The sequence below is a fragment of the Panthera pardus genome, unplaced genomic scaffold (assembly GCF_024362965.1).
Source record: "Panthera pardus isolate Hobbes unplaced genomic scaffold, ASM2436296v1 HiC_scaffold_10, whole genome shotgun sequence".
NCBI lineage: Eukaryota > Metazoa > Chordata > Mammalia > Carnivora > Felidae > Panthera > Panthera pardus.
In genome coordinates, this window is record NW_026526655.1 from 51,591,993 (window position 1) to 51,602,438 (window position 10,446).

A 10,446-nucleotide genomic window follows, 5' to 3' on the forward strand; every position below is an offset into this window, starting at 1 on the left:
TTCAACTAAAAAGGCTCCAAAGCTGGAAAGATTTGAGACCCACTCAAACTAAACAGTGGTATTTAAACTCAGGCAAGCTGTTAGACATTTTTTTTTTCCATCAGCACTAACTAAATCCTGTAGTTTTCCTCTCAATTGGAGAAAACTCTGCCTTTGGAGCACAGTCTTCCAGAAATCATGGCCTTCAATAGGTGAAATTTATATGCCTTCAAGAAATAGGCAGGTCTCTAATATAAGGGAAGTAAAAAACCAACAGGAGTGGTGACAACTGATAACTATGACTCAGGCCCACTGTCTGGAAGGTGAGAGCAGTGGTCAGCCTTGGAAACTTCTAGAAAGGGCACAGCACACCTGACTAAAGGCTGCAGCTAGCCAGTCTTTGCATCCAACATATTTTCACCATGCACTAATTAGGAAAAAATCTTTCCATTTTTAATGTTGACTCAAAAACTTTTTGAAACACTATGTAGACCAAAATAAATATGTGTGAAGGTCAGATTTTGCCTACAGGCTCCTAGTTTGCATATTAACCACACCTTCTTTGTGACCTATAGCTACTCTTTCACTGGCAGCCATCATGGAAAATTTAGATCTTATGGAAGCCTGGCTATATCTCTGAGAGCCATTGCCTGCTGCATTCTCAGTGTGTGGGCCCCAGTATGAGATACTTTCCCAGGAAACACGTCTAATTCAACGTGCACCATGATGAAGCCCCATAAATCAATGTGCAACACTACACTTAGAGCAAGAAATCAACCTTTGAAATCTACTTGTAACACTGTTGTATAACTTCGCTACTATTTCTAAGAAATTTCTATCCACAAAACTATTTTGTTTTGCTTACTTTTTGAAAATGATTTTGTTAATTCAAGTGAATGAGATTGGAATTGGATGTACAATGCATTGCTGCTTTATTATTTCAAAAGATTTTAAAAGGTGTGGACATATAATTTATTATACTGTCTTCTTTGAAGGATATATCAGAGGTTTCTGGCACTTCAAAAGCAAACCAATATCAGATTTGGTACTCATTGGGAGGGAAGTGTTCCCTTTAATGTTGAGAGTACTATCCAAGAAGAGGTCAGAACCTAATGTGTTGTGGTCTAGATTTAGTTTTGCATTTGCTTTGTTTGACTTCCACACTGATTTGAAATATCTTTTTGAATATCTTTAAGCAGGACTTACGCTCATTAGTTCACCACAGTCCTTGTGACTCTACTGGTTTCACATTCATACAGGCCCACTTACCTCATTTATACTGCCTTCCAGGCTCGTTTTTAGCTACTTGAGTTTGTGACTTCTGACCCAAGGAATCCAAATTTTTGCTGGAATTAAAGAAATAAAACATACACACACACACACACACACACACACACACACACACACGAAATAACAGGAATTCCAATGGGTATAAAACAAATATATATTATATACTGATAAATCCTTTATTTCTGACAAGGTATATGAAGCCCAATGTGATATTACCACACAGTAATTGATGCATGTATATGACTAAAACATGATCTTCATTTTCATTTAGATTTTATTTCAGGATAATGAGAACGGGACAAAAACATCCTAAATCCTCAACTTTCCACAAAGCGATGTTCTCCTTTTCAACACACACGTGGATCCAGCCATTTTAATGGACTCCTATATAAGGAACTAATAAGAAGAACATAAATTCTGAGCTAGTAACTCTGGCCAAACAAACACATTCAAAGTTGCCATTTTTCTTGGTCAGTGCTTCTGCCATTGTCTTTCCTCCAAAAGACAGTCTTGGAGGAAATGTGTTGGTTGTTTTCATCCAGCTTTTTCAATCAAGTTAAGGAAATTTTTAAGACAAAAGTTGGATAGTTTAAAATTGTCATCACTTTGAACCGGTAATAGTATAGGTGACTATGTGATACGTGTGCAAAAGATGAGGCATTTTTAAAATTAACTTTCATATGTATTGTTTTATGCAGAGTTGTGTAATTACAAATATTTCAAGGTTTTAAGTAAAAGGAAAGCAAAACAAAATTAGGGGCAAAAATTTTTTTGTAGCTCTGAAGAACAGGCTAGATTGTCTCTCTTTTAAATACATGGGAACAGCATGAGGGGTGGAGCTGTTCAGAAGCTGTGGTTGAAGCCCCATGATGACACTGGAGCTTTACCCTGGTCCCACAACCTAATGACCACTTCGTTGTAACTGTCAAGCTGGGAAACTGCAGTGAAACCTGTCCCTGGAAGCACTGGACCAACTTGCCTCCATCTCTGTGGTTTCAGAGCACTGATACGTCACCCACACGGGCGTCATCACAATGCAAGTCACACATTACCTACGCTCTGGATTAACAAGAACCTCCAGCCATTTTTGGAAACAGATGTTAGTGCTCAGAATGGAATTTGCCTTCTGGGGTGTTGATCCCATTAGGACACAACAAAATATATTACAGGCCAAGGGATAAGTGACAAGAAGTGTGTGTGTGTGTGTGTGTGTGTGTGTGTGTGTGTGTGTCTGTACTCAAAAACATCTATGAAGATGGAAGCCCACACTTTTCTGTACAGATAATAAGATAATAGTATTGGGTGTGACTTTATAATTTTCCTACAAGAAACGAACTGCAATTCTTAGAGACTCTGCTTCCTTGTCATGTTTTGCCTGAGCATGTGCAGAGCCCTTCCTTTGCTCCAAACTGAAGAACTACTTTTATTTGTTATTACCTGACAAGAAAAGTCAAGCACAATTAGGTGTTGTAACTTTTCACTGTGCGAACACGTCGATGATCCTGCGATGAATCTGTCTTTGTGAAAGGTAGAAACTGAATGGAAAAAAACAAGAGTAGCCATCAATTAAAGAATAAAGTGAAGGAGGGTCCATCCATCCAATGAGTTTTCTGTTGCACCTGCTTTTTTTCCTGGGTTCCATGATGCTAAGCAATATTTTAGAAATTGATAGAATCAGAAGCTTTTAAGTCTGAGTGGTGGGATTTTATAACCCACAACTTAGATCTCCTTTAATGTGTAAGCCATATTCTATATGCATATTAGGTATGCATCATTCTAATTTAAGATATATTTATGCATAGACTGTGCATAAAATGCTTTTAAATGTTCTGTGAATAAGGTCCTTAATTTTTGTTTCACCTGAATCTTGTGTAGAACTGAGCTAAATAACTGAATTGTATCATAGACATTATAATGCAATTGATATTTTAAATGTAAGCAGTAAAATTGATCTACGATGATATGTTGGGGGAAATTTATAGATATGTACATCATGGTGACTTTTTGTCTTTTAAAAAAATGGACTTTTTATTTCTATTTATGAAGACATTATAACTACTGCTTTCAAAGTCTTTTTAAAAGTAGCTATTTACCAGCTAGAAAATATTCTGCATTTAAAATAGAATCTGACTATCTGGGAAGTGTAATTACTTTTGTTCTTATTTGAGCCAGTCGTCTTTCGGGAAAGCTAGAGAATCTCTCCAGGGAGAAGTAAATTGAAACATCGCTTCTCAATTGTCATAGGAAACTTGTCTATTTTGTTTCTATTGATAAGATCTATAGGCTTTGTTACGAAAACAAAAATTGAGAAATATAATGAATTCATCAGTGTCTGTATATGGGCTTTCACCTAATTTCCCAGGTTATTTAACTTATAAAGCACTGTGACTGAATTTCCAGAGGGAGTGGAGAAAACACGCTCCACTTCAGAAGAATTGTCACGCTGTTGATACGCTTTTTCCTTTTCTAATCTCCCCTCCTTTCTCCATTCCCTCCTTTTCCTCCCCTGTTCACTTCCCTTGTTCTTTCTTTTCTTCCAAGAGGGCTACTAACTAGTGCTGACTAGAGGGAGTGGGCGTGGAGGTTACTAGTGCCCATCCCCCTGCAAACACCAGGGATGGGTGAGAGGGTCAATGAGTCAGGCCGCTGCATCTTGGATGTCCTGCTTTGCTTTTTATCCTCAGCTCCACAACATATATTCAACAATTTCATGCGCCTTTTTATTTAACCAGTAGCTGTTTTAATTTTTAACTTGACAAGCTACAATTCTTGTGTTTTTATTCTACTGTAGTTCTCTGTATTTCCTATTACATATGATTGTTAAATAAATCATACTTGAGGGAAAATATTGTGAAACATTTGGTGTCTGATATAATTCAATTTGGTGGGGCATTGAAAAGTTGGAGAAATCAGGAATACCGGATAGATGTGAGTTTTGATATGTTCTGTCAGAAAATGATTTTTGCTCTTTCTTTAATAGAAGAATTCATTGAACATTTATTATTTACAAGCTCCTGGCTAGATGCATGTTGCATATAGGAATCTGGAAACCTGAATCTTTTCTCTATAAACTTTATATCTTATAGCAGAGATAATTCATACACATAAATAACCAAAATGCCACACAGAAAAGTAACCATGTGCAAGTAAAATGCACCTGTGGATATTAAGGAGGGTAAAAATTGCATCCATCTTCAGGGCTTCTAAGAAGACTTAGAACAGCTTGCACATGAGTTGATACTTACTTAACAAATAATAGCAAAGCTCATGTTCATTGCCTATTTTCTATGAGCAGCCCCTGTGTAAACACTTAACACATATTATCTCTAATTCTCAATAATCCAGCAAAGTGTGTATTGACCTGAGTAGGGAAATCAAGTTTCAGAGAAACAGCCTCATTTAGGCCATGCAGGTCCCAAGTGGTGGACTCCAGACTGGATTTGCTTCCAGGTCTCTCTGTCACCAACAACCCCTTTTTCTTTCTACTACATCTCTGTGGGGCGGAGCAGAAGCACAGTGGAAAGGAAAGCTGTGTGAAGAAGAACCATGTGGATAAGGTAACAGTTGAGAGTAATAAAAAAGCAAAGAACATCGAATTAAGGTGCAGACCTAGAGAGTGTCAACTAAATGAATTAAGAGTAATTGGTACAATCCGTGTCACCTCTGAGACTCTGGCTCCACAGTGCCAAATCACTCAATTAAAACATAAAAACGTATCTAGTCATCAGATATATGACATTTGACTGAACTTTTATTTTAAATGTGATTCCCTGATAAATTTCCATGTCATAGCAAAAAGCTCTTAAAGGGCATATTTTAATTCTGAAATACAATGTGGATATAAAATACATATCTTCTTTGGAAGCTGTATGAAGCCTCTGGTCGTCTAATTGCTTTTCTAAATATTACAAAGCTTATCTACCATTTAGTACAAGCCTTGAGCAATAAAGACAATATATAGTTTAGAGTCAGAAAGAAACACCTAATAATGTCCCACGTTATATACATGTTATTACTTCGGAGGGAATCCCAAATATTTAAGATACAAGTCCTATATATATAGACCAACATTGCATATTTAAAGCTCCTTTAGGAGCCATTTATCCTTTAGTAACATTAATAAATTTCTAGGCTATTTGCTTAACTCTTGTAATGTTTGGAGAGCTTCCTTTGAATCTGAAGCTGATATATATTTTTTATCTCTGACAATTAAACATTACAATTATTTAGTGTTTATTATAGTCTCACTGTGGCATTACATTATTTTCTGACATTGTCTCTTTTACTCCCATAAGTACTCTTTAAGAAATTGTTATCCCCAGCTGTGGGTGAGGAGTCATGGCAGAGGGTGAAATAATTTGAGATCACACAGCTGATCAGGGAAAGAGTCCAGATTTGAAGTCGAAGGGAGTGTGAGTCCCCAAACCATGAAGCTAGACTGCCTCTGTTCACTTCACCCACCATATCCATTGCCTGTCTTTTCTCCCCTTTATTCCATTCTCCCTTTCATTCTATATCCAGATACTTGTCTTTAAAACCTACCACTTGGAGTGAGCAGAATTCCAAGTGACCAACAGCGAGAGTGGTGTGCTTTGGAGAACAGTTGAATCATATATTATAGCAGAGAAGGTGCCTTTGATTTCTGTGGACAGAATTACTTTGCATGCTTAATATGTGGCCTGAAAAGCGTGTTCTTCAAATAACCTACTGGTGTTCAGTGCAGACCTTTGCTACTTAAAGTGTGGCCCCCACCGCCCACCTTGGAACTTCTTAGAAGTAAACGCTCTCTGGCCCCATCCAGACCTAAACTGGAATTGGCATTTAAGAAGATGCCTGGGTGATTCCTGTACATGTCATTGTTTGAGACAATAACTAAATTTTAGGAAGATGAATCTAAATGCCCACAGAGCGTTCAAACATGAGGTGGTTTTTCTCATGTTTGACAAGAGGCTCCAGAGTTCATGCTTTCATCGTATCACTACTCTCAAAAATGACACCAAACCAACCCCTGAGAGACGGCTGAACCGGACAGACTGGGAGTTCCTCCGTTGTTGAGAACTCACTGCAGCATGGTGCTTGGGCCAACTGCCTTAAAACAATCTACTTGTGTAAGCACTGTAGCCCCAGTCTTTCTCTTCAAAGAGCATTGCATTGTTTACACCTTGACTGTCTTCCTTGTGCTCCATATTTGGCTTCTCTGCCTTCAGTTCTTTTCTCTCTTTCTTTTCTGTTCCTTAGTTCATTGTTTGGACCTATTGGTTCTTCTCTGCAAAAACAGTTTCTCCTCGTCTACACCAGTCGTCAGCAAAATTTTTCTGCAGAGGATGAGACGGAATACTTCAGCTTTGGAGGCCATATTCCATTACAGTGTTTCTCCTCTTCTTTCCTCAACATTTTTTCTTCTTCCTCCTCTTCCTTCCCTTCTTTTGTAACCCTTTAAAAATGTAAAAGTGATTCTCAGCTTGCGGGGTGGGGCGTCAGACAAAAACAGGCCACGAAGCCTTTTTGGCCCACAGGCCTGTCCCGGCTTTCCACAGGGCTTCCCCCCCACCCCCCCAGATCCAAGTTGCTCAGGACCCTAGAGTAGAAGAATGAGGATGCTTGTGCCGGCAGCAGTCACTCCCAGGGACTGCAGCTTCCCCGGGGGGTGGGGGTGGGGTTTGCCTGACCCCGAGGAGGTCTGGGGAGATCAGCGTTGCCCCTTCACGGCACACACGGGAGTCTGGGAGGGCTTGCACCGCACGGGTTCTCCACCCGCTGTGGCAGCGTCACCCGGTGGGGCTACTGAACTACTGGTTGCCAAGGCCACGCCCCAGGGATGCGGAGTCGGTAGGTGTGACGTGGGGGCCCCAGGTGATGCCAGTGCTGCAGGACGGAGAGCTCACTCTGAGAAACACTGGTTTACAGGTAAACCTTAAACTCCTTACCCTAACACTCAGAGCCCCACGCAGTCGAACCCCGGGCTGTCTGGTTCACTTCACCATTCGCTCTGTTCCTGGATTTCTGGTCTGCCTTTGCATGGGGTGCCTCCTCTGCAAGGATCTTCGCCATCTTTCCCAGTCGCCGTGCTCGCTTCCTCCACGGGTCTGCACATTTGCCAGCTCTCCCAGAGAGCCTTTTCTCATTTCCCTGGTCAGGAGCCTTAGACCCTCTTCCAGGTGAACTCGGAACTTCCACCCCTCCCTGCCTGAATCCCGGAGCTCCTCTAGTCATACAGCTGCTGTCTGATTTTAAGGTCAGGATGCCCTGAACCTAACACGCAGTAGGTGTCCGGTAACTGTGGAATAAGTAAATATAATGAATGAAGGCAGGAAGGAAAAGTTTGTATTTGTTCGTCTTATGTGTTTGATATGGGATCGAATTAATCCTTTTCAGATAACATCTCTAGTTAATTCAATCAAAATGAGACTCACTCGTCAAGCACTTTAGATCGACATAATTCTAAAAAGCCATTTGTGTTTTTTCTCAGAGCAGGCACAAGGGGAGTGCATTAATTCTTAATTAATACTTAATAGCTACTAAAAGCAAACCTGAATTATATGACAGAAACATTAGGATCTCCCCATCTGTCTCCTATTACCCTTGGGGAGATGGGTCTGCTGGTGCAGAGGTATATTAATTGTAGCTAATCTTACCAGATTTGCTAATCTTACAAAATCTTACCAAAGCTCACATTTCCTAGGTGATTTCAAATAGCCTTGATGATTAACAGTGGCAACCATGCAAGTTTGAAGCAGGAATGACCTCAATTCACAGTATGTCTTTGGCGGCTGGTAGCTGTTGACCTTAACATTTCCTAACCTCTCACCATGAAGACTTTGGCAAAGTCAAATGGCAAGATAATAAAGAATAATATTTAAAGGATCTGGACAGTACCTGACATCCTGTTGGCCCTCAATTAACATAAATTAATGTCATTATTTTTATATTAATCCATTTACCATTACTTCTTGTTGGATTTTATGTGAAGGATCTGAGGCAAGAAATATCTCATCCAAGGACTGAATTTGACCCTCATTTCAGACTTTGCCATGGTCTCTGTGATCTTAGACAAGCCTCAATTTTCTTATCTATGAAATGGAGATGTAAGAGTACCTATCTTATACCATCATGGGAATGATGAAATGAAATGGCCCATGTAAGATGCTGGGAATATTGACACAGATTTTTCCTATACTGAAATAGTATGAGCTATAAAAATAAGAATCTACCAAGATTCTCCTTTAAAGGAATCGTCCTCCTTTTTAAAAAAAATTAATTCATGATTATAGTTGCAAGAAAACAGCATGGTTTTAACTTCAGTAGCAATATCCTAAGAGTCCACATGATGGGGACATTTCTCCATGTAAAGATTAGGCTGGCCATTCTATAGTAGAGGGTGCATTATCATTAACCACAGTGTTTAATGTCCTTTATGGAGGACAGGCAAGGCAAAATATCTGTGCTATAGATAGACAGAGATAGATGGAGATATAGATTGAAATATTAGTGTATACATCTATAGACAGATGCTTATATTGATGTGTATGTTGATATAGGTCATGTAGACGTTTAATTCTAGGGGAAATTTTTTAATGCAAATATTAAGAAAAATATCAGCATAAAGATTAAAATAACAATAACCTTTAGACTTCCTAAATGGCTTGTTAAATAAAACACATTATTAGACATCCAGGTGCACTTAGGAGCAACAATAGCAGTTTCTTAAAAAAGAACTACGGGTACACACACCCCTGCACTCTCCACAGATCTCAGAGAACCTTCATTAGCAAAACAAAAAGGTCTTTCTTTGGAGGAAACAAAAAAAGGAGAGGACCTTTCATAATGAGGAAATTGCCCATAAACAGACACGTCCACTAAATGTGGTAAATCAGATGCAATCTAGAAGCCAAGTGGGTCAACATTGAAACCATAATCTTTAAACCCACCACAGAGAAAAGGGCTGCTAGAAATAGCCCTGGTGCCAAAGACACATTCAGATGGAGATGACTTGGCAGCCTGGGCAGGAACCTACTAAAAGCAAGTTGTGTGGCCAGGGACCCTGAGGAAGAAGGAGCTGGCCCTGCCTCTAGCTCAGCCCCTGGCTGCCTTTCTCTTCCCACCTCCCGCCTGGCTACCGCCAGCTCTTCGCCTTCTGTCAGGATGTCCTCGCTTTCTTCCTCTCATCTAGTTTATTCTGGACATCTCCCTCCATTCTCACTTAGCCTTTCCTTAACAAAAGATAATATGGAAGTGAGAATTTAGGGAAGTATTTCTTTAATAGGGTTTTAATTCTCTGTTCTTTAATAGCAAATGGGTTACACTTATCTTCTCTTTCAAACAGTTTCCTTTCAGGATGCCTGGGTGGCTCAGTCACGGAACCTTTGACTCTTGATTTTGGTTCAGGTCATGATCTCATGGTCTGTGGGTTTGAGCCCCACATTGGGCTCTGCACTAACAACACAGAGCATTCTTGGGATTCTCTCTCTCCCTCTCTCTCTCTCTGTCCTTCTCTCTCTCTTTCTCTGTCTCAAAATTAAAAATAAAAATTTATAATAAAAAAGTTTCCTTTTTTATATCAGTGCAATTATATATATATATATGCATTTGCATACATATTTTTTATATATACATGTGCATATGTACATGTATACACACACATGTGTAAATTCTTCACACACATTCGTATATATATTTCTCAATGGAAAATATTTTAACTCCACATTACACAATGAAAGGAACAGGTTTGTAAAAATTAATAAATTAATAGGAAAACAAGCATGCAGATTTATTTATGACTTAAGTAAAAATTTATTGATTTTGGCAATTACATTTTCCCCAAAATAGCTTTTGGGAGCTTATGGTGACAATGTCTAATTTTTAATACTTCTCTGCCCATACTGTAAGAATTATTGTTCTTAAAAATCTCCTTTAGATATCAATTGGTTCCAATTAATACTTGTCCCACTGAACTGCTTCCCATGAAAAGTCTGTTTATACTGACCATGAAAATAGGTAGCTCAAGCTTGGCTATCCTATGAGAGTCCAGGATAATTGTACTAGTACAGTATAGTTAGTAAGTATAATTAATAGTATAATTCCCATCTTAGGCATCACTGGTCTTCAGATCAAGTTTTAATTTTTAGACTACTAAGTGTTCTCAAAAGCGAATAAAGACTTTAAACACTCGCAAATATA

At 39.0% G+C, this 10,446-nt stretch overlaps 1 protein-coding gene across 9 annotated transcripts in view; it reads left to right on the forward strand.

The window, feature by feature from the left end:
* The window catches only part of PDE1A (phosphodiesterase 1A), a 326,870-nt gene extending 322,745 nt beyond the window's left edge, over window positions 1–4,125 (forward strand). For 8 of the 9 annotated variants that reach the window (XM_019461229.2, XM_019461221.2, XM_019461209.2 and 5 more), the window contains one exon: window positions 1,541–4,125. The gene's annotated coding sequence lies outside the window, so the exon portion shown is untranslated. The remainder of the gene's footprint in view (window positions 1–1,540) is intronic. The other variant, XM_019461239.2, reaches the window with a different exon arrangement.
* The last annotated feature ends 6,321 nt before the right edge of the window (window positions 4,126–10,446 follow it).